Genomic DNA, 24,240 nt, shown 5'->3' with positions numbered 1-24,240 from the left:
TGTTACAGCCAAAGAAAAATCACAGTGCTGGTTGAGATGCTTCTTATGTCCTCCAGTGAGACTGGGCTGCTTGGGGACCTGGATGTGTTCAACCTCATAGGCACGTGCAACCCCACATGAATCCCTCCCACCCTCTGTTTGTGAAGGAATGCAGACCTCATGCACCCAAAATACAATGAGAGCACTCTACAGCGAGGCAGAGTGTCAATAACCTTACTTAAGAATGACATATCCTATTTTCCATTTCTTCTGATACCATCTGGACCTCTGGGGGAATATCTGGAGCAGCCTGGCAAATTCCCAATCGCACATCTGAACAGAGTTATTTTCCAAAGGCCAGAAAAACAACTGTTTGTGAGGGCTGATTTCCGAGGCTGACTTCACTTTGAGCGGTGGCTTCTCATCAGTTTGGTGGCCGGGGTCATGCTTTTTTTTAAATTTATGACAAAACTCAAGCTCTAGACAGAAAACACAACCGCCTTTCAGTATTAAGGTGGACTCTCAAGCCCTAAACAACAAGGCAGATAATTTTATTTGGAGCTCTGTGTACAGAAACTCTTTGTCTGACGTTATTCCAGAGAAGCGTTATCTCATTGCATCAACCCACTGGCTTCAGCGAGCATCAAGGAAGCATTTATGCCCAGGCCTATTTTAGGAGTCTGATCCCAATGACTCTTTTGCTCAAAAGTAGGTCAGATTTTATTCCTTTTCCAGCAGGAAAATTAAAAGCAAGCTCAAATACAAGTTTTCCAGGAAACTAGAAGAAATTGCTGCTTCTATTTGTAGAAGCCCTGCCAGAGACACGTTCCTTTGTACTCAGCCTAACTCCTCTCCTAACTTTACCGTATGATTGATGACTCAAATTATGAGGTTTTGTTTCCCATTTCTACCTGAGATTTCCTGTCTGGGCTCTTCCCAGATGCAATGAGAAAGGTTACCACAAAGATATTTATGGACCTATAACTCCAGCTGCTAAAATTGTAATTGCCCAGCCCCAGGGCGGAACATCCTTTTAGCTGAATCAGTGGCTGTAAGAATACAGAATATAACGTGGAAAACTGGCCTCACTTGCAACACCTCTCACCTACCATGCTGGCTCCTTTGGTGTGATGATGTGCATCCAAATTATCTTAGCTCCTGTGATCACTGAGTTGGAGTCAACAGCACTGGATGCTGCAGTCACTCCATCATCCCTGGTCCTTGGTATGCCCAGTGCTGTTCTGGCATGCTCCTCTCCTTCAAACACTTCTGGAGAGATCTAAATGTTTTGGTTTGATCCTTCTGGCGATTGCTGAGAACTTACATTGCCAAAGGCATTTTTCCTTGGAAACATCCATTTAGAAATGGTACCAGTGGTCCCTCCGAGTAGCATAGCCTGTGTACGAACCAGTGGGTTATGTATGATGCTGAGGGTGAATTGCAGCTCAGCACTCACGCTGAAGAGCTGGCTATGGAGATGCGTCTGCTCAAGGAGTTCTGTCTTGGTAGCCTGAGATCATTCCTGCAGATCCCAGCCGTGCCACCATTTGGATGCCAATGGGTCTGGTGCGATGAGCCCAAAGGGTGTGGGACCTCGGACTCAGAACATTACCCTGTGGATCAGCTCAGCAAGGAATTGAATCACCTTGCAGCTAGGTCCAAACTTCAGCTCTATAAAGGCACTAAAAAATGTATTCTCCACAGCAAGAACATGGAAAGAGGGTGTTGAGACACTGGCACAGGTTGCTGAGGGAAGTTGTGGATGCCCCCTCCCTGGAAATGTTCAAGGCCAGGTTGGATGAGGTCTTGAGCTGCTTGGTCTGGTAGGAGGTGTCCCTGCCCATGTCAGGGGGTTGGAACCGGATGGGCTTTAAGGTTCCTTCCAACCCAAACCATTCTATGATCCTGTGATTCTATGATGTGGAGAGGCTGACTTCCAGAAAGCAGGGATCTGCACTTTCCAGACAAGACTGTTACAAGACTCCCCTCTCCCAGGGCAGCAGGCCTGGTCCAGGAGATGTGAGCATCAACATACCTCAGCTCCCTGCCTGCAGCGCCCATGTCCTTCGTCTCCGGTGCCTGAGCTGTCAAATCCTTCCACATTCCTGCCCTAATCCACCCTCAGCAAAGCTTGCTGCTCCTGCCAGAGGCATTTCTGACCCTCATCTCAGGAGCACACCGTGGCAGATCATGATGCAGCCACGTGGTCAGCCAGCTGTCCCATGGGTGCAGGGAGCCCAGCAGAGCTGGTCACTGCCCCACGGCTCCTCTGTCCCCGTGGCTGCTGCAATAAGGCAATGGTTACAGCCTGCAGACCGAGTCAGGTGTGAACACTTATTCACAGATAGCTACAGCTGAAAGAGCAAATGCTCTGTGAACAGAAAGGGTCCCCTCGCTGCCAGGAAACCACATATGAGCTCATTTACCACTGACCCACCACAAATGATCATCTGTGCAGTCATTAGGCAGCTTTGGTGGTCAGCATATCAGTACATTGCTGATTAAATAATTCCAGCTGAAAACAGTTTGAGCCTACAAGTGTGATGTGTGCAACTGTGAAAGAGTATGGGAGTGAAATCTTGTCCTGTGCCATCAGCCTGGTGGGAAAGGCCTTGAGGACCCAGCTTGCTCAGTTACAACACGTGAGTTGCAATGGTGGTAGCGCTGCAGAAGAAATATGTATGTGTCTGTTAGTACAGGGATCCTTCCACACAGGTCGTGGCATGCTTTTGGAAGTCTGTCTCTTGTACAAAGCAAATTGTTTTACTGGAGACATCATGGACATGAAGATGCTCTTGGTTCCTCCCTGTGGGCTGTGCAGCAAGCATGGCTGTAGGGATTGCAGACACTATATAGGCGTTTTCCAGCAAAAGACCATGTGGGAATCTGAAAGGAGAAACCATACTGTTGGCAGTCATGCTGAAGCCGCACATGGTGAAGAAACCACATAACCAAAGGCTGGCCTTGAGAAAACATCCTGTCACCTCCTTCTGCAACTGGGAGCCATCACTAACCTGCTTACAGCAGACTCTGGTTTTCCCGTGAGCTTGCACAAACCCAGGTGTTTATCCTGCTTGGTAAGCCCATGATGTCCCCAGTAGGGACACCCTGCCACCCCAAAAGGCTCCTGAGAGCTCAGCTCCCAGCTGAAAAGCGCCTGGGTAGTCCTATGCCCTGGTCTTTCCAACACTTCCCCACAGCTTGATGGAGCTGAGAGCATACCAGGAAGGAGCTATGGGTGCCACTACGAGGATGGCATTGTGTTGAGCAAATTGTCTATTTTGCCTGATTTTTGCTGCTATAAAGGAACTGAAGAGCTGAAGGGCAGCTTTGTCCCTATTCCCCCAGTGTCTTCCTGTAGGTTTTTAAACAAGACATTGATTCCCTTGATCCCAGCGAGGATAATCTCTTCCATGGCTGTTGGCAAGCGTAGGAGTTGGCTGCCCTCAGTGCTCAGTAGCTTGAGGCTGAGTATTTGCTCCATCTCTTTGGAAAGAGCAGGAATTATTTACTGGGGAAAAGATCCTCATTGCAGCTGGAACATGTTCCAGGGACCAGCAACGTTGTGAAAAAGCAAATTTGGTGATGAACCCAAAAGCTGAGGTGAAAAGGCCAGCCTGGTGATGGGGCCTTTGCCCAAGCCGAGCCCCATCGGTGATGGTTGATGAGCTGCCCGGCTCGGGGACCGCAGGGGCAGTCAGGTCTCCCCACGGCAGCGTGTGCGGTGTCGGGGCTCGTGCCCTGGCTCCAGCCCTGCTGCTCTGCAAACAGGAAGCTGGCGAGCAGCTGCTGAATAAGTCATTTTGGGGAGTTTGCACCAAACTGGCTTTCAACTCCTCAATGTGTAGGAAGGAAAAAGCAGTGAATACGTCTTTGTGACCAAATTTGGCACCAGTTGCACTCTGTGAGCAGGATAAGAATGTGGCCATTTAGAGGGGAGTCAGCTGCCCTTTAAGAAATGAAATGATCCCTTCCCTTTCCTGCAAGGCTTTATTGGCTGAGAATAGGAGTGAGACAGTAAGCAGCTTCTTTCTCTTGCCGGCACAGAGGGCTGCGATCCAAATAGTGGATGTCGGAGTGCTGGAGAGACCCCACACCAGGGAAGCCACACAGCCCAGCAAGGAGCCTGTCTGGCTGGTCCTTGTCCCTGCAGCCCGTCTGCTCCAGGAGGAATCATACTAGGGCAGTGAAGCTCCAGATCTGCCCTTTCCCAGATGATCATGCACGCCCTGTGGTGGTTTTGCTGGGACTTCGGCAAAACATCTGTCCGTCTCTTCCACAGGGCTCAGAGGGGTTTTGGAATCAAGCAGCTTGGAAGGTTTTGCCCTCTTCTGAAATGGTTCCCCACCCAGTTTTTGAGCGGTTTCTGTACATTACACTAAAAATGGACTGGGTCCAAATGTTTGCGGGTTATTTTTTTTTTGCAAAGGCTTAGATATTTTGTACAGATCTTTCCTTTGTGGACAACTTGAAATGCAGGGGCTTTGTAGCAATCTGGAATGAAGACACGCTCTGTTTTATCAAACCCTCTGGGAAGCTGGCCTTCTGCTTTCTGTCTAGTTGAAGCTTTGACTGTGTTCGCTGGCACGATTGTCACGTCCATAAAGGAGGGAACAGGTCTCTGGGGCAGACGGTCTGCCTCAGCCGAGGCTCTGAGAGGACAGCTTGGTCACGCTTACATCCATAAGTTTTCCAAAGAGTGATGTAGGAGCTTTCTGACTGACTGTCTCTGGGACCTCGCAAGTCCTGAAGCAGTAGGAACATCCAGATGATTTCAAAATGCTTCACACCCCAGGAAAAAGGAAAAACAAGCAAGGCAGCCAGTTGAAGGCTGCCTGCTGCTAAACCATATCACTCCACTGGGATCGTGTGCTGCAAGCATAGACTTCTTGTAAGAAATGCTTGTAATAAACTGTAATACATGCAAGGGTCTTTTGGGTGGGAGTCAAGATTAAGAGTTGCTTTCTTCCAGGGCTTTATTCTTTTCTTGCCTTCCCCTGGTTTGGGATCTGATGACAAGCAGAAAGAGAGTATTGGTTCAAAACCTGGCTGGCAGCTTCTTCTTTTTACGACGTCCTGCAAAAGGTCTGGAAAGACAGAGATAGATCCACCATCGCTTCCTCGTTTAACATCAGCAGCAGCTTCTTTAGTTCCTGCACCAAAAGTTCTGCTGGAAAATGGGGATTCTCTACAGCTCAGCGCAATGTGGCAGATGTTTGTAGGCTCACTGTTAATGGGGTTTCATTACAAATAATCCTTCTGCTCCTGTTTACATCACGCTGGTGTTTCAGTGTATATGCATCACGGCATCCAGTTTTGGATCCTCAGTAGACTGGAGAGGCAGAGAAACTGGAGAGCCCAGTGAAGTGGCCAGGGCTGCGGAGGAGAGGCTGAGAGAGCGGTTTGCTCACACTGGAAGAAAAGGTGGAGGGGATTGAAACTCACCTTGGACAGCTTATGGGGTCTACATGGACCCTGCAAGGGCAGGAGACCACAGCAGTGGCAAGGTCAGCTGGCTGTGCACAAAGATAGGGCTCTCCTCCATGAGAGTGGCGTAGCCCTGGGATGGGAGCTGGACACCTGGTGAGGCCTCCATCCTCAGAGGTCTTCAAAGCAAGGCCACACTCTAGACATGCCAGAGACAGCTCATATATCCTTCGGAAGCTGGTAACCCCCTTCTCTTTCTCAGTGCTTGTTTCAACCTGAGAAATTGGGAATAGCACAAAAGGACCAAATCAACAAAGCAGCGGCAGACAGAAATTTGAAATTTGAATTGAAGCCATCTTTTGAATCATACCTTTCCCATTTACCAAACAGCATGGGGGGACTGATAAGACCTGAGCCTGTGAAATTAGATTGTTTGGAACAGTTTTTATGTTAAATATTAATGTTCCTTATGTCTAACTAACTGCAGGATGACATGGTTAAATTATTTATTGCTAGAGAGTGGATATATATTACTGAAACAGGGAGAGTTGATTTTACTTTGAAATTTCAGCCTCTTACTTGCCTATGCCAAAACTATTCTTAAAGATTTGTTTAAGGATTTACTGGATTTACACAAAGCCCTGCTATTTTAGCTGAGCAAGTTCTTCACAGTGTTGTTGTCAGTAACTGAAGTAGTTTCTTCTCCAACTACTGAATTCATATTTGTACACCAATGTAGCGTAGTTCTGCTCTTTCTTCAAAAATGCAGTTTATTTCTGACAATCAACCAAAATTCCTTGTCTCTTTCATAAACTTTTCCAGTTCATTTATGAGTAAATGAATTGTGGCTAATGTGGGGTCTCACTCCCTTTCCATGATGCTCTCCTTTCTGAACTAAAAAGATCACTCATTATTGCCAATTTTGAATGTTTTTCTTTAAGGCTTGTCCCCAGCAGCAGGTTAGAAGCCACCTGGGTTAGCCTGGAGGGATGCACTTACTGGCTGCAGGCTACCAAACCTTGCTTGTCCACCTGCTGTCATTTCTCTCAGTGCTTTCAGATGGGCTTCTTTAGCATCTGTCAAGCTGCTGTGCTGTGTTCCTGCCTCTTGTGCACCTCTTCTTCATCAACTCTTAGTACTGGAAGCCAGTGTGACACCAGTACCTGCCAGCAAGCACCCCAAAAGCAAGTCACCACTCCTAACTGCGGCACCTCAGAATTACAAATCGCCACCTAAAAGGTAATTTGTGCTGTTTGAATTCAGCCTCATCCGTGCCTGTATTCTGACAGCAAGGTCTGATCACACACTTGGCAATGAGGTTCCTTATTTGACTGCTTTATAGGAGTCGTCATTTGCCTTTTGGAAATAAATCTGCTGCATTTTGAAATGCTGAAACAATATTATTTCATCTCTTGCCAAGAGTGGATTGGAAAATGATAAGAGCCTTTTGGGCTACATAACAGATATTTTGGAAGTTTCATCTTACTTCTCCCATGACATTTTTATTCCTTCCGTATGCAATATACATATATGTGTGTTTTATATATGTGTCTTAAAAGCTCTTATTTTTTGTTTTTGTTGGAGTAAACTGGGGAAAAGGCACTTTTTCCTCCTTTTTGTCAATCCCCATAATAGGTTGACCAAAGTGAAAATTGCCAAATGGATTTTCTGGGTGAAATACAGTTTAAGACAAATATTTCTGTAAGGTCTGGCCATGAAATTCTAGTTTTATGTTATTTCACTCCTCCTCCTACCACCACAAACACACATTCCCTGAGGCCAGTGTGAGGAATGATCAATTGCAATTAATTTGGGCAGAAAATGAAAGGGGTGACTTTTGATGTGATTTCCTCATGCTCTGCTGGGCAGCAGCTTCTGTGGCTGAGAGTGGTTTGGGGTTCCACGCCTTCCCAGATCCTCAGCGTTTTGGCTCCTCTTCCTGCCTTGTCTCCTGGTTTTGGTCCCCAGCCCCACACAGATTCGCTGAACACGCCTGGGAAGTGAATTATCCATCCTGATTTGGGCTGAATAAGCTATGAACTAGGATGGTGGGACTTGGTTTTATTTTTGGGCCCCTTCGCTGGGTTTTAGGTCCTGGCTCGGTGCTCCACTCCTGCTCCTTGTGCAGCCCTGCTGCCCCCGAGCCTGCAGCACATCCAGCACCTGAGGTGCCAGGCTGGAGTCACCTCTGTGTCCCTCCTTGCCCCTGTGTGACCCGCCATAATAATATCTGCAACGTCTGCTGGTGCCTGAGGGTGACACGGGCTTCAAAAGACTTTCTGCCCAGTGTTAGGTTTTTGAAGTTAATATAGAGTGGGTTATAAGAAATTCAAGTTGCAACAGCTTCTTGTTAGAAAAAGCTGTTTGGTTTTTTTTTTTTCCTTGAAAGCAAAAGGTATTTCATTTGCACTCCAAAAAGTGTCAATATATTTTTTTTTTTTTGCAGGTCAGCAACACCGTTCTCAGCTTGGCAGCTGCTCTGGAGAGGAGACACCTGTACTCCACACATTTTGCACTGATTGATGGACTGTCAGCACCCACAGCATGGGGAAAGGGCGCTGCTGGGGCTGGGTGCTAAGAGCAGCCAGTGCTGCTCTTCCAGGCTGGAGGCTGGGGCAGAAAGCAGCAATGCCAGCTGCACACGCAGGAAGAAGAGAAGACAATTTCTTTAGCAGCTGACCAGATCCCACAGCACTAACCTCACTTCTCCTGTCCACAGGATCCCCCTCCGCACACGGAGCTGGGGATGAAAAGCTGACCTGCTGCTGGTACCCAGGAACCTGGTTGATTCCCCAAGGAGGGGATGCAGGTGATCTCCGATTCGCCTTGGAAATGCATTCCCCAGGGGGAATCCCTGTCCTCTCCCTCCTGGCAGTTCTCTCTCTGGCTCCTGGCCAGGCCACCTGCATTGGGAACTCCGTGGGACTTTGCTTGGGTTTCTGTGTTATTAATCCTCCCCAGAAGAAATCCCAGGCCTTTCTGGACCTCATCCCTGTTTGCTAGAACAGCTGCCAGGGCTGAGCTGCTGCCCCATGTCAGCGCAGGAGGCACTGTGTATTTCCAGAAGGCAAAGCGAGCTCTGCTTTCCCTGCGAAGGCTGCAATCCGATGCTCTCTGCTTCCTGGAGACCGTGACACTTTTTTGGCCTAAACCCTGAACAAAGCAGGTCAAAATCAAATCATCTGTCTAGATAACCAGAACTCCAGATAAAAATAGACTTCTGTACTCCTGGTGTGTCCAAGCTGTCCTCACATAACTGTTAGGCAACACACGCAGTCTGTAAGAAGGGGGAAAAGGCTGTGCTGGCTTGGAGCATCACACAGCTCCTCGGTGACACGTGTCCAGCGGTGGCCGTAAGCACAGCCCAACACCACCATTTGCTGTAAACAGGCAGGTGTGTGGCTTGAGTAGTTTGAGAGAGCTGTGGCAGCAGAAGTTCTGCACTTCAGATGCTGATGGGTATCTGTTTCGCTGGGTCTTAACTGTGTCTTGTGGCAAGATCACAGTTTCTCATGGGCTCTAAGCAGAAGGGAGGAAATACCAGTTTCCAACAGAGAAGAATGAAACAAATTCATGTAATCACATGTTCTTGTTAAACATAACAAGCAGCAGAAGAGACCTGGGCCTCAGCTGGGCCTCGGAGGCCACATTTCAAACAGAAGTACTCCCTGCAAGCATTCATGAGGGAGAAAACAAACAAGGCTGTTGGACTGGATGACCTGCTTTGGACCAGGACTGGTGGGTGACACTTGGCTCTGTTTCCTCCTTTCCCAGCCTACAAATGTCTACTCAACACCAAACTGCTGTTGTGTGCCAGCTCTTGCCTGAAAGAGCAGTAGTCAGAAGCTGTCTCTGAGTCACTCGATCCAATGTATTTTCATAGAATCATGATTTGGGTTGGAAGAGACCTCAAAGCCCATCAAGTTCCACCCCCTGACACGGGCAGGGACTCATCCCACTGGATCCAAGCCCCATCCAACCTGCCTTGAACATCTCCAGGGATGGGGCAGCCACAATTCCCTGGGCAACCTGGGCCTCCCCACCCTCACAGAAAAGCATTTCTTCCTAAAATCTCATCTTAATCTCTCCTCTCTCAGCTTAAAACCATTATCCCTCATCCTGTCCCTGCACTCCGTGATAAAAAAGCCCTTCCCCAGTTTTTGACTGATAGGACTTGGTGCACTGAAGGAGAAACACCCCAGCTGGTGATGGGAGCAAGGAGGGATTATTCTTGACCAAGAAGGTCGATTTTATCCACTAAGTGCAGATGCCTGCAGTTGGGTAGAAGAATCCTACCCCACAACCCCAGGGGGACTGGCTGGGAAGCACTAGAGCAATGAGAGCTCGTGGGATGGGGTTAGCAGCACTGTCTGCAGGAGCATTTTACAGGAGTGAGAAGTCACGTTTCAGTCAAAGAGCTTTGTTTTTCTTGCAAAATGCATGTGCTGTTGGCAGGAGGCTAAGAAAGAGCAGGAGTGGGTCAGAGTCACGCTCCAACTCAAGAGTATTCCTCCCAGGAGCTGCTGAAGGGCCTACGAGTTCATCTCTGCTCTGTTATGTTACCGGACACTTCTTTTCCTTGTTTATGTAGCAGAAACATCTGAAAGTAATTTGTGCTTGTTAAACTTTGCGGCTGGTCAGGGTTCTGCGTGCAATTTGGTCTCCACCTCAGCCAGTACTAGCTGGGGCTGATCTGCATTTGTTCATTAACTAACGAGATGCAATGTTCTCCGGGGGCTGCCTTCAAAGCGTGAGGGCTGTTGCCATGCACGGGCACGCGTAGGGGTGGGTGAGGCTCCCCCTTTGCAGGGAGCCTTGGCCCCTGCCCTCACAGCTCTGCTGCTTGTCTCCATCGCTCTTGCACGCAGGTCAGCAGTGAAGATGCAGTGAGACAGCAAGGAACATGCACCCCACTATATTAACATTAAAAGCTTCTGCAGCTGTGAGTTGGGGACTTGCTGAAGAGGGATGTGCATAGTGCACGCCTTGCTGGAGCTCTGCATGAGCAATACATGCTGACCAATGGATGGAGACATCTTCGGCAACAATCCCAGGGCAAAGGCGAAGGTGGCTGAGCAATCGAGATGGGAGGATGCCATCCAGAAGGGGAAAGTGTTTAAGATGGGAGATGTTGATCTTTAAGGTCCCTTCCAACCCAAACCATTTGATGATTCTATAAAAGAAACAGCATGGGGAAGGGAGAAGGGAGGGAAGAGACACTGTGGGGAAGGAAAGAGGTGGCTCAGGAAGGGGTGATAAGCTAACTGTGTGGCTGGAGAAGGAGGTGTGATAGGAAACACAGGCCTAAGCGTGGGGGAAATAGGCTCGTAGCAGGTAAAAGCCAGCGAAACAACAAGAGCGAGGTGCTCAGGCAGGCTGTAGCTGTTCTGTGCCAGCACAGACAAACAAGGCCGTGAGAGCTCCCCACTGGGGCTGTGGAAGCCCTGGCTGTGCCAGGAGCGACTCTGGTGCCGGGACACCTGGGGAAGCAGAGCATGAGGTTCAACAAGGCCAAATGCTGTGTCCTGCACTTATGGCACAACAACCCTTTAGAATGCTACAGACTGGGGGAAGAGTGGCTGGAGAGCTGCACGGAGGAGAAGGACCTGGGGGTGTTGATTGACAGTGACTGTACATGAGCCAGCAGTGGCCCAGGTGGCCAAGAAGGCCAATGGCATCTTCGCTTGTATCAGAAATAGGGTGACCAGCAGGTCCAGGGAGGGGATTCTGCCCCTGGAGTCGGCACTGGTGAGACTGCACCCCGAATCCTGTGTTCAGTTCTGGGCCCCTCGCTCCAAGAAGGATGTTGAGGCTCTGGAGCGTGTCCAGAGAAGAGCAATGAAGCTGGTGAGGGGGCTGGAGAACAAGTCTTACAGGAGCGGCTGAGAGAGCTGGGGTTTAGCCTGAAGAGAAGGAGGCTGAGGGGAGACCTTATTACTCTCTACAATTATTACTCTCAACAACTGCCTGAAAGGAGGTTTTGGAGAGGGGGGAGCTGGGCTCTTCTCCCAAGTGACAGGTGACAGGACAAGGGGGAATGGCCTCAAGCTGTGCCAGGGGAGGGTCAGACTGGATATCAGGAAAAATTTTTCACCGCAAGTATCACTGGGCATTGGGACAGGAAGGTGGTAGAGTCCCCATCCCTGGAGGAGTTTAAAAGACGGGTAGATGAGGTGCTCAGGGACATGGTTTAGTGCTTGATAGGAATGGTTGGATTCGATGATCCAAGAGGTCTTTTCCAGCCTAGCTAGGGGCCTACAAGAAAGCTGGAGAAGGACTATTTGTAAGGGCTTGTGGTGATAGGACGAGTGGGAATGGGTATAACCTGGAGAGGGGCAGATTTAGGCTTGATATAAGGAAGAATTTCTTCACCATGAGAGCGATGAGGCACTAGAACAGGTTGCCCAGGGAAGCTGTGGCTGCCCCATCCCTGGAGGTGTTCCAGGCCAGGTTGGATGGGGCTTGAGAGGCTGATCCAGTGGCATGTCCCTGCCCATGGCCGGGGTTGGAACGGAATGATCTTTAACGTCCCTTCCTACCCAAACCATTCTATGAGTCTATGATCCAGCGGCTGCGGGAGCACCGGCCGGACTCGGGGCTCAGCAGACCTGAAGCAAACAGGGTCTTCGGCCCGAATGCCGCCCCTCGGGCTGGCCGGGGGGTCGGTGCCCACCCCCGAGGCGGACCCCAGCCCGGGGGCGGGGGCTGCGGGCGGTGTTTTCCGCCCAGCGCGGCGCATTCCATCCCCGTGAGTCAGGGCGGCGGGATGCGCCGTGCAGCGGAGCTCACACCGGTTCCTTTCCCGGCTCCTATTTGCATGCTGTGGCTCTGAATGGCGTGCCCGCCCGCCCGGGAGGAGGAGTCTTTGCACCCCGAGCTCGGCTGCACCGGGTGGTTAAGCTGCGCTTAGAGGGCGGGGGGCGGGGGGGCCGCGGCACCGCTGCTGCGCTTACGGTGAGTGCGGAACCGGGGGGGAACGGGACGGTGCGCGGGGATGGCGAGGGGGTTGCGGGCTCCGGTATGGCTTGGTAGCCCTCTGCTGGTGGCCACACCGAGAGGGGCAGCACCGCCATCCGCCGAGGGACCTTCCCGCAGCGCGAATCGCGCCGTCTCGACCGTGCAGGGAGCGTCCCTCGGCGGATGGCAGTGGGGGGAGATGGTGCGGGTTGGCTTCCCCCTTCTTTTTGGGATGTTGGGAGCTTGGGGACCGCGGCTGTAGTGTTTGTGGCTCGTTTCGGTTGATGCACGCTGGAGCCAAAAAGTCCCTCTGCTCCCTTGGCTTTTACCACCCATCGCTGTAGGTGAAGGTGGGTGTTCGGGACTTGTTTTGGTTGATCCAAGACCATTCTGCAGCTGAAAGGTGGAGCATCCCATCGTTTTCCCGCCTATCCGTGTTTGTCGTTCATTTCGGTTGATCCACCCTGGAGCTGAAAGGTCCCTCTGCTCCCACCCATCACTACAGGTGAAGTTTGTGGCTTGTTTCGGTTGATCCAAGTCCATGCTGCAGTTGAAAGGTGGAGAATCCCATCCTTTTCCAACCCATCGGTGTTTTGGCAAGCTGGTCTGGTGGGAAACATGCTGCTTTTTGCATGGAGTGTTAGTTTTCCTTTGGATTCAGGCCCTGAATGCCTTTTCATATGAAGCGAGGGATCACAGCAGCCCAGCGCCAGCCTGGATACACCTGCAGGATTGCACCCTCCGTGCTGCATCTCTTTCAGGTGGTTCTTTTCCCATCACAGCACACACAGCTGTGCTGTGCCCCTTGTGCCTGTTTGACTTGTGCTTTTCTCTCCTGAAGAGGTGAGTGGCAGCACCAGTGAGTTCTGCTTAATGCTTTCTCCTCGTCCAAGACTCCGCTGTGGCTGCTGAATCCCTTGCAGGTTGGCTTCGTGGCACGGTGTTGGTCGGGGATGTCTCCAGGCCAGGTCTTGGAATGAGCAGGAAGTTGTTTCCATTCTTCCTGTTTTTGTCCCCATGCCTGCTGATTTCCTCTGGGAAGAAAGCTGGGCATTCTGCAGTAAAGGAAAAAATAGTGGCACGTAACGGGAAGGGACAAGGCAGCAGCCTGAATGAAGGGGCACAGGGTGTTAACGGCAGTGACGCTGGCAGAGCAGCAAAAACAAGGAACTGCCCTTGTATGTGGCCACAGGAGTGAGCGGGGCCCGTGGGTCAAGTGGGGCCCAAGGTGGGAGCAGGCCTCGGGGAGGAGAATTGGGTCTCCAGTGCATGAATGTTTGTTGGTCTCCAGCGCTTTTGTCTTGCAAAGACAGTGTTTGCAAGAGGAGGTAATAATTTGGATGAGATGGTAGCATCCTGGAATGGTTTGGGTTGGAAGGGGCCCCTGCCATGGTGCTCAAAGCCCCATCCAGCCTGGCCTTGAACACCTCCAAGGGTGGGGCAGCCGCCATGTCTCTGGGCAACCCGGGCCAGGGCCTGTCCACCCTCACAGATCAATTGATATAGTTGGAAGAAACAGATGAACTTCCAAATACTTCCTTCCTTCAAGTGTTGGTTGTTAAAAGGACTTCATGAAAGGCCTTGTGTGCCCAAAAGCTTGTCTGCCTGTTTGTTTTTAACCTTCTGTTGCTCTGATAACAGCTATCATCTCTCCCCCGTGCTGCGTCCTCAGATCCCGGTGGCTACTGCTGAGCAGCCCAGGTCTCGGCTGTCTGTGTGGGGCTGGCAGGGAGCCCAGTGCTGTTCCTGGGCTCCCCAGAGGGGCTGTGCGTTTGGAACAGGGGGATCGAGCTGATTTATGGTCTCTGTGCTCATCAGCCCCCCCGGAAGGCAGTGGCTCTGCCATGTGTCAGCAGTGTGCCTGCTCCCGCGAGTTCCCATGGAAGGAGGCTACTGCTGCACGCCGTAAAAGCAACTCCCACAGAACTCGTTCTGCTCTGGGACTTCCCATGACAGGCCTTTTTTTTTTTTCTTTTTTTTTTTTTTTAAGCAATACACTTGCGAGAGATCTGCCTACAAACTGGCTTTTCAGGTTCTGGGGAAAGCCATGGGTTGGCCCTGGTCTCAGGAATGTCTTGCTCTGTGCTGGGTAGGCTTCATCCAAGGTGAGCCTTGATTGTGGGGAGCTGGCCCTGCAGAGCAGGCACCCTTTCTCCACTGAACTCGTCCTTCCCATGGCTTGGTGCTCTGAGCACGTGGCCCTGATGTGTCACCTCAGCCAAGAGTTATGTCCCTCGGAAGGGGCCAGCGCTTCGTCACCGGACTTGGCAGACAGTTCGTTTCACTTTTGTGGCGGGGACTGCAGCGAGGCTGCAGCTGAGCGAGGTCGCAAGGCAGGAATAGCGACCCTTTGGGATCATTGATCCTGTTTCTCTGGAATCCAGCCCCGGAGAGTAGCCAACAAGTCCAAGCATGTTTCCCCGAAAGAGGCAGGGTCTGCTTAGTGTGGCATGATAGGACACTTTATTCTGGGCATGGAGCCCACGTGCTCAGATATAATTAGTAAAGATTTGCTTCCATTCAGTGTGTCGGATCTCTCTGCAGTGCAAACACAGCCTGGTTAGTGCTGAAGGCCTGAGGTGGGCAACATGACCAGGAACCCTGGGTTGTTTTCCCCTTCCATTCAATGCATCGAGGAAAAGGGCTGGCAGAGCACCTCGTGTGCTGCTGGAGATGCTGCCTGCTGGGTGGGACTGACCGTGAGCTGAAAACCTTGATGTTTCTCTGTCTGTATCTCTAGAGCTTTTATGCAGCAGAACATACTTTGATGAGATTCTTCCACTGTGGATGCTGCCTTTCTTCTTTTCTGGAGGCTTTGGCATCTTGCAGAGACCACATGCCCTTCTCAGAGGTTCCAGCATTAATTGTGACCCATTACAATGCTTCTCTTAATTGTTGTTCCTGCAGCCACCTGCCTGTTGCTGGCATATGACCCAGTATCAGTAGAAATACAACTTGAGGATGAATTCCTCCCTTAACGTGTTTCTCGAATTAGAATGTGGATTAGTTTGCTTTCCCTTCAGCTGAAGGAGTGCTGGGCTCCCAGTCCAACTTTATCATCATCTAGTTGGAATGAAATGGACACTGAACGTGTGGGTCTCACACTGTTACTCTCAGGTTTCCTCCCTGCTGTGGAATATGTACCTATTGTATGAGAGTTTTAAGTAACCCACAGAGCATACGTGCTGCCTGTCCGCTCAGCGAGATGTATTGCATCCTCTCTGCTGAGAGTGTGATGACGTCTCAACACGCACTGTGGGTGCTGCAACCTGAATTTGGTGGGACTTGTGTCTGGATGATAGTAAAATGTCCCAGTGCTGCTGGAAAGTAGAGTGAAGATGATTTCTCTCTTCAGAGGAGTGGAAGCCCTGGTGTCAAGGGTCATGCAGGTAGTTCTCTCCCCAGTGGTGGGGGTTTTCAGCTTTGTGGTTGGTTATTTTGGTGTTTTGGGGTTTTCCTTTTGATCGTGTTGTTTGTTTATTTTTCGCCTTGTTCAGAGCTTGCAGACAAACCGGTTAAACTGATTGGACAACAGGACCTGTTGTTCACTCTGCTTGCTAGCGTCCAGTGGCTTCCCTCTGAGATCTGCACCCACCTTCCATGTAATAGAAAAATATTTAGAAGGGACAATCCTAGCCCTGCCCTGTGAGTCCTAAGAGATTAGGGAGGCGACAGGCAAGATTTAGCCTTGGAAGAAAATGGATCTATTGGTGTTTCCCGTGGTTGTGCTGGCAGCTCTTGTTTCTATGTCCTGAAGAACTGCAGACTGGTTTGGTGTGTGATGTGTGCTCTTGCTGTCCAGGCCTACTTTTATGAGGTTGTGGAGACCCTCGCTCTGACACAGCACGGGTGGGCAAGGTGAGCCTGCTGTCCTCTCTGTTTTCACAGTCAGGCTTGGTTATGCTATTGGGAACGTCCAGGGGCATCCCTGAGCAAGATAGCCTTCTACAGGGAGCAGTGGAAGTTGTGTCTGTGCTCAGATTGCCTCTTGTTGTGTCCTTGTTAGTTGAACTGCAGGGGTTTCCAATTGCTTGGTCCTTTCTTTTTTGGGTCATGCTCATCTTCTGCTGTCCTGGACTGCTTGATGGCCACTTGAGATTGTGTCTCTCCTACTCATTGTTTCAGTCCATGCTGCTGTAGGAATGAGGAAGTGGTGCTTTTTTTTAAGTGTGTGGGGTGATGCCACAATTAGTAGCGGTGTTTTTGAACAAATCATTCAGACTATGGTCAAATCCTTTTGAATAACAAAGAGTGACTGTTTGCTTCTTCATGAAGGTGGAGAGCTTATTCTTTGTGTTAACACTAACTGCTAAATCTCCTAAAGCTATCGAGTGCAAGGTTCATTGGTTGTGGTCTCTGTTTGCTGCAGAGATGTCAGATGTCAGATTGATATCAAGCTTGTTCTTGCTGAAATTTCCTCTGGCTGCACCCTTTGACTATGTAGATACAGCATTTGCTTAAAATATAATTAAAGCTACTATTTGCATGCTGTAGACATCTTGGAAGTGTTGCGATACAGACCCGAGCAGCAGATGTCTTGTGAAACCTCACCTGGAGCCTTGCGTTCAGGTCTGGAGCCCTCGGTAAAAGAAGGACGTGAATCTGTTGGAGCGAGACCAGAGGAGGCCATGAAGATGATCGGAGGGCTGGAGCACCTCCCATCTGAGGACAGGCTGAGAGATTTGGGGTTGTTCAGCCTGGAGAAGAGAAGGCTCAGAGGAGACCTTAGAGCAGCTTCCAGTACAGGAAGGGGCTGTAGGAAAGCTGGGGAGGGTGCTTTACTAGGGAGTGCAGGGACAGGATGAGAGGGAATGGCTTTAAGCAGGAAGAAGGGAGACTGAGATGAGGTCTTAGGAAGAAATGTTTTCCTGTGAGAGTGGGGAGGCCCTGGCCCAGGTTGCCCGGGGAATTGTGGCTGCCCCATCCCTGGAGGTGTTCAAGGACAGTCTGGATGGGGCTTTGAGCCCCTGATCCAGTGGGACGTGTCCGTGCCCATGGCAGGAGGTGGAACTGGATGGGATTTAGGATCCCTTCCAACCAAAAGGATTTTATGATACTTTGTGTTCTCAAATTCTGGAGCCTTTAGCAACAAACAGGCCTTGCCTTAGTAATCAGAGCATCTCTAAAACACAGTGATTATTAAAGGAAATGTAATTTCTTCTTGGGGAACTAAGAAGTATCATTGCAAAACACTTCCCTGGCACAGCACAGCCTTCCCAGGGGCAGAAGAGATATCAAGACATGCCTGCTCTTGCCTTTTCTGGAAAGCCTACCTTTGCGGCCTCCTCCCCTTCCTGTTTCCACTTGGCTGAGAGACAGCCCCTTGCTCTGTTGGTCAGCAGCGATTCCTGCTTTGAAGGTTTCTTTCCTTTAAAAAGGAGCAATCCTTATGAGGTCATCCTGAAGCTGTGCAGGATGCTGCTTTTGCTGGTCTGCAGGTCCAGCACTTGGCTGTGACTCAGTGAAAGTTATAACAGCTTGAATTCTAAAATCTCGTGGGCTCGAACGGCTGGGTTGATGAATACAGCTTCCGTGCTGCAGGACTCATTGGCCCTGTAGTGGTCAGCAAACAGGAGGTACGTTTTTCTGTTGCTTGAATTCAGAGCGTGGGGCCTTAAAGTGAAGTTCTAACTCCCTCCGTGGCAGAGGGTTTGGAACTGGATGGGCTTTAAGGTTCCTTCCAACCCAAACCATTCTATGGCTATGATTCTGTGAGGTGTAGAAGAGAGCAGGCTGTGAGTTGTTTTGCCAAAATGTGTGCATGTACTGTAAACTTTGCTGCTCTGGGACTGTCATTTCAGGGAGAAGAGGGAGGGAGAAGGTGCCATTCATTTAGATGAAGTGAACCATACTTCTTCAGGATTCTAATAGTTTTTGCTAAAACAAAGTTAGAATTATGATTATTTCAATTTGCATTGTAAATGAGTTGGTGCATTGGGCTCACATGAGCATGTGCACGTGCACATGCACCTGCAGAGCAAGGGAAACTCTTCCTGCTGCCGCTTTCCAGTTAGACAACATGGGAGATGGTGTGTGGCTGGCTGTGAGTGTTAGCAAGAGCAGGAATTGGAGCATCAGGCTGTCAGGCTAGCTCTCCTGGCCATATGAGTTGGTGCTTAGGAAGAGCAACTCCAGCTGAACCAGCTCTGCTCCGATTCCTTGACTGTTTGTCCTTTTGAAGGATCTCCATTGGGATCAATGCTGTGGGCACTGCTGGTGGATGCAGGCTTGTTCTCTCCCTAGTGTCCAGGTGAACAGATCTGTGGCTGTGCCGGACAAGGCAGGAGTGTGATGGTGAGTGAGAATGCTCTGAGTTCCAAAAGAACATGCAAAGAAAGCTGGCCTGAGTGGCTCAGATGCTGCGGCTTCCATCCTTCCTGAATATAAAGTCTGTCTTCTGGTGGCTCCAGCATTTGTTATTGTTACTTCCTCTAAGATTTTTTTTTTTTAGATTTCTATTCAGGGTGGTTTTCTGTAACTTTCCATAGGAAATGTTGTCATTTGCGGCAGTTTTGATCTCATTTGCCAGTGAGACGTTTTTATTTAGCACAACAGTGATTCTTAGCTGCTTTTAGTACTGAGAGTCTTTGCCATCGAGGTTGGGTGGCTTTTTGTCCAATGCGAGTTTTGGTTTGGGGTATTGTGATCTTTTGTGGAGAGGATGCTAGTTTTGGCAGTTGCTTTTCCATCAATTGTTTATTGATGTCATATTTTCTACGTGAACAATGCTGTCATCCCTAAGAGGCATTTCCAAGAGATTTGCTCTTGAGGTGGGTGACGGGCAGCTGCTGTTCCAAAAGCAACCAAAGCAGATGTTCCCTGCTGTCTCGAGGGTCATACCAGGGATGCTGGCTTAGCTTTCCCTGCATCCTGAACCCTTGCCATACTCCTGATGAATATGAGAACTGGCAGGAAAAACTTACAAAGGCAGAATTTCAACGTAACATGTTACCTTTGTTAAAATACAGTGGTAGGGTTTTGTTGATTTTTCTTTTGTTTTCTAATGCAGCGTGATGGCTGTGCTGACAAAAGCATTTTTGTGACTCTTACCTTGCTGTATAACTGAGGCAGTGACTGTGTCCATGGTACTTGCGCACCAGCCAGTACTTTACAGTGCATCTATTGTCCTAGTAATGAAAATAAATCCGGAACAGGGTCTTCTGGAGCCCCATTGAATTGTTGCAATGAGTTAAATGTGTACTAAAATAGTTTCTGTGATCACTCTTTCCTGCTTCTTTGTTAACCGGGAGCTCTAGTGACGCTGAAGAACATGCAGACCTGGGCTGAATACTGGGGCAACTGAGCTTGGATGCCGCTGAGGACTGCGGTGCGAAGGGCCGTGCCTGCTCAGCGCAGGCACTGCTAAACCAGTAGACAGCTGTGGTTACCTTTGAACAGGGTGCAAGAACAAGGCTTGCGTAGACGATCCTTCCTCTGGATGCTCTTCCCTGTTGGCAGTCTGTTGTTTATAATTGGAATTGCTAATATTTGAGTTGTTAATGTGATTATAGTTGTTATCCATTCTGGCTGTGTTTGCTGTGGCACTGCACCAGCGGTAGTATCCCAGCTCCCTGCACAGGCATGCTGAGATGCGTCAGCCATCTGGGAGCTGCTGATGGATCTAGGTGGAAACCAGCTCCTCTTGAGAACCAGGCAATGCTGATTCTTCTGGCTTCCGTAAGGAATGGGAGTGCTGGTCAGTGCTTGCTTCTTGCCCACTGCGCTTGATGTGCTGTCGCTGGAGCTGTTAGCAGGTATTGGCATCAGTCTGTTGCCCAGATGTAGCCTGTAAGTGGTGTGCTGTGGCTAGAATATTGGGATGTGGCTGCTGGAAATGTGGCTGTTGCATGCAGTGCCAGGTCAGAGTTCCATGCGAAGCTGCAGTGTGTGTTCATGGAGAATCGTAAACAGGACAAAGAGCCAAAGGGCTCCAGAGCGTTTCCCAATGCTCCCCTCTCTTTGTTGTTAATGCTTTATGCTCAGACTGTTCACTGTGTTGGTATCTAGGTAGCTTACAGGTGGCCCCGTGTTGGGTTCACTCTAGAAGGTGGCAATGGATGCTGATTTCTGAGGCCTGGACCCTGTGTGTGCTCTGGGCGCAGGCATGCTGCATGGTGCTGGGAACCTGGTTCTGCTGTCTGGATGGCATGTGCCTGGGTGGTGCAAAAGGCAGCTCCTCTGCCCAGGCTGCTCTGCTTGGCTTCCTTCCACATAGGTGCTTTGTGGATGCCACAGGCACAGGTGAGCAGGGAAAACTCATCCCTTGGGAACCCTTCTGTGGAAGCTGCCTGTGTGTGAGGCTTGGCCACCAGCTCTAGAGAAGCTTGTGGATGGTTTGGATGTTTTCCCACCCAGTAACCCCAGGAAAATTTCTACTCTGCTTCTGGTGATATAGGAGTATTTTATTCCTGCTGTGCTCAACCCCTGCATTGAAGACACTTCTCCTGTTATTTAAGCCTCGAGAGATGCAAACCCCACCACCTCTGTTGGGATGTTAGCTTCTCACAGTGCTACGAGTGCAAGTCTTTGGCTGTGTTTCCATGATCGCTTTAAGCTGGGCTGCCGTGAACAGCAGTCCAGTCGTCTGGCTCCAGCTGTGCTTGTTGTTCCTGCTTCTTCCCCTTTCCTTCTGCTGGCACAAGTGTTTGTGGGGCCATGTGGTGACTTGGATCAGGGAAGAGCATGCTGGAACAAACCATTTTCTTTGCTGAGCTAACATGGGTTAGCAGCTGTGGGGATGCTCGTGCCAGCATGCGGAGAAGGACAATGCAGAGGGATGGAGGCACTGTTGCTTCTGTTGGCTTGCTTCTCTTTCAAGTGGCCATGGCATCTTGATGGCTTGAATTTCGAGTGTTGGCTTCTGTGTTCTTGTGGCTATTCTGCCTTTTGTAGCTGCAATGAAAGGACCTTGAAGAGCAGAGTCTGTTGCCTGTGTGAATGTTTGCGGTTTGCAGTCGGGGGTCATCTTTTAACGTGTATTTGGAGAAGTTCAACTACAGATCTGGGAACAAACAGGAATCGGAAGAGTTTCTTGAACTCCCTGTTCTCAATCTCTGCTATATGAGGGCACCAGAGCTGGATACCCTTCAGGTCTCGTGCGAAGCTGCTTTCAAAGCTTGTGATGCTGGCGTTCAGTAGGAGCTCATTTGTAGCTGATTTCTGCCGTGACCTACTGCTTTTTCTGAATATCAAGGAAATCAGTTGCTCAAATGGATCCCAGATCTGCTTTCCTGTGAGGCTCACGCACGTTCAGACTTCACTGGTGGATGTTTTTATCACCTGTTATTTAGAACCCTCTGACTCTGTGTGTAGCTGAGCCTTCTCCATGTTCGGTGGGTCTTGCTTGAAGCTTTGCGCTCTCTGTGTGCCTCTCACATACCAGTAGCGCTCTACAGACAAACCCTGTTTTTTTTCCAATATACCTTCCCTTTTCCTGCCCGGGGGTCTGTGTGCCCTCTTCCAAGCTGGGAAGTTTCTGCTGATATTTCTCAACTAATTAAATTAAGCGGCTCACAGTGGAATCCCTCAGTGCTGCCTTGATTGCTTGGGTAGCCGCCAAAGTTGAAGACCTTCTTGCTGGCCCAGCTTGGTGGCGGTGCTTGCCTTGATGCTTTTCCATTACCTGCTTGTATGCTGGTTTTATGGCCTCCTGCTCAAGCACATGGCTCCGGTTCTTACTCTTTCTAGAGCACTGGTGGAAAACAAATCTCTTGGGAGCAAGAGTGTGTACGTTTTAATTCACTTTCTGCAAGGCAGAAGCTGTCCCTGTTCCTTTGGAGCCTGAGCAAAGGCTTTTGCTAACCCAGCTTGATTTCTTCCATGTTCTACTTCAACATTAAGTTTAAAAGGTGATTGGACAGGGACAGACCGTTCCAATGTGCTGCTGTGTCCTCCAGGAAAGGTGTCTTTTAATGAGAGGTTGGCTATTTCCCAGTCCTTTTGTCTGATCCCTCTCCAGAGGAGACAGCAGGGGCTCCAGGTGCTGCATGCGTGTTGGTGGGGGCAAATGCAGTCCCTCAAGTGCTGATCTCCGCTGGGGATGGAGGAGGCTGCGTCACACAGGCAGGGGATAAGGGCTCAGACTGGAGTTCGATGTTTCAGCTAAGCTGCTCTTATGCTGAGCTGTCGCTGACTAAGCTGGTCCTCTCTTAGATTGAACAGAGCTTATTTGACATTGTCTTGGCCTCTTCAGGATGCTGGATCAACAGGAAATAATTTAGTAGGGTTAGTTTTGTGCTGAGAAGACCCCTTGAAGTGGCTCACTGGAGTCAGGCACGACTGCTCTCTGGGCAGCAGCCAGCTGTCAGCTCGGTTTGCTCTCGAGCAGAAGGCGCAGCCTTGGGGAACTGCTGCCTGTGTGATTCGGTACAGGCTGTTGTCGGCAACATCAGGCTCTGCCAGAGCTCACGCAGAACTTGTGCGTGGTGTTTGTGTGTGGCAGAGGGCAGGGAGAGGGGCAGCGGGTAGTGTGTGAGAAGGGCAGCGCTGCCAGCTCCCTGCTGGGCAGCACTAAAAGGACAACGTGCCTGCCTAGCTCAATGCCAGGCTTCTGCCCAAAGGTGCCTGGGTTGCTCACACCCCAGCCTGTGGCTCTGTAAAGCCTTACAGCATCTTTTCCGAGCTCAGCAGCGAGGTTTGGGAGAGCAGGAGGAAGCCCTGCGTAGTGTTGCCAGGGTGGTGGTTGATGGCCTTGTTTCATTGCTGACGTAGTTTCTTAGGGTGGGACATGGTGGTGGGCTCAGCCGAAGCCTGGCTGTTGCTGTGCCCTCCACGGCTTTGCCCAGGAGCGCAGAGTCACAGCCTGTTCCACCGTCCCCGTCCTTGCCTGCAGCCCCTCCATCTGGCTTGTTTTACAGGTCTGGCTTGCGCCTGGTGTTTGAGATATTATTTGTAACTTGTTGGGTCTGATCCACACTCAATGGATTTTACTGGCAGCCACGAGACTGAAGCCCCACTGGTCCTCTTCTCCTTGGGCTTCCTGCCTTTTCCCTGCTGTGCCAGCAGAAATCCTCTTGGAGAGAGAGGCACAGCTGGCTGCCTGCTGTCTCCCCTGGCTTGCTCTGTCTGGAGAATGCATTTAGGATCCCGGTTCCTTTGCCGTCTCCCTACCTGGATGCCTGCTGGTGTGCCTTGACCAGAATAGCTACGTGGGCAGACCCCTTCAGGTACCGGGCACTCCCCTGGGGCTCTGTGCACTGCAAATACAGCTGTTGTAGGGATGGGGAGATGAAGAATGGAGGAGAACAGCCGGAGGCTGACTATGGGATGTGGTGATGCAATTGCAGCAGAATAGCCCCGGTGTCTGTTAGCTCCTGGGGGTGTCTGTAAGAGCATCTATCGTGTGCTGGAAAAAGCAGGTGGTGGACTGAAAGGGGGCCTCCAAGAAAGCTGAGGAGGGACTCTTTATCAGGGAGTGCAGGAGTAGGATGAGGGGGAATGGCTTTAAGCTGAAAGAGGGGAGGTTGAGATGAGATATTGGAAAGAAGTATTTTCCTGTGAGGGTGGGGAGGCCCTGGCCCAGGTTGCCCAGAGCAGTGGTGGCTGCTCTGGAGGTGTTCAAGCCCAGGTTGGACGGGGCTTTGATGCAACTGGATTCAGTGGGAGGTGTCGCTGCCCATGGGAGGGGGGTTGGAACATGATGGGCTTTAAGGTGTCTTCCGACCCAAACCACTCTCTGGTTCTATTTGTGTTTGTGTGGTAGGGTTGAATGAATTTGGGGGTTTGGTTTGGTTTTCTCATTTAGAATGTTTTTTTGACAAAAAACCAAAACAGCTTTATTTTAAGTGGGAGTGCTGGTAAAATAGAAACTTTAGAAGGAAAAAAAAATCAGCATGGGAGTAGCTTCAGAAGGAAAAAAAATCAGCATGGGAGTAGCTT

At 50.2% G+C, this 24,240-nt stretch overlaps 1 protein-coding gene across 3 annotated transcripts in view; it reads left to right on the top strand.

The window, feature by feature from the left end:
• The first annotated feature begins 12,160 nt into the window (after positions 1-12,160).
• The window catches only part of RHBDF1 (rhomboid 5 homolog 1), a 39,862-nt gene continuing 27,782 nt past the window's right edge, over positions 12,161-24,240 (top strand). The window contains exon 1 of one of the 3 annotated variants that reach the window (XM_054080753.1): positions 12,161-12,360. The gene's annotated coding sequence lies outside the window, so the exon portion shown is untranslated. Of the gene's footprint in view, positions 12,361-17,726; positions 17,940-23,412; positions 23,529-24,240 lie in introns of those variants that run through there. The other 2 variants (XM_054080754.1, XM_054080755.1) reach the window with 2 other exon arrangements.

Source organism: Cuculus canorus, chromosome 15, assembly GCF_017976375.1.
Source record: "Cuculus canorus isolate bCucCan1 chromosome 15, bCucCan1.pri, whole genome shotgun sequence".
Taxonomy (NCBI): Eukaryota; Metazoa; Chordata; class Aves; order Cuculiformes; family Cuculidae; genus Cuculus; species Cuculus canorus.
Note: the sequence above shows the minus strand (reverse complement) of the source record. Positions and strands in the feature narration are given on the sequence as shown.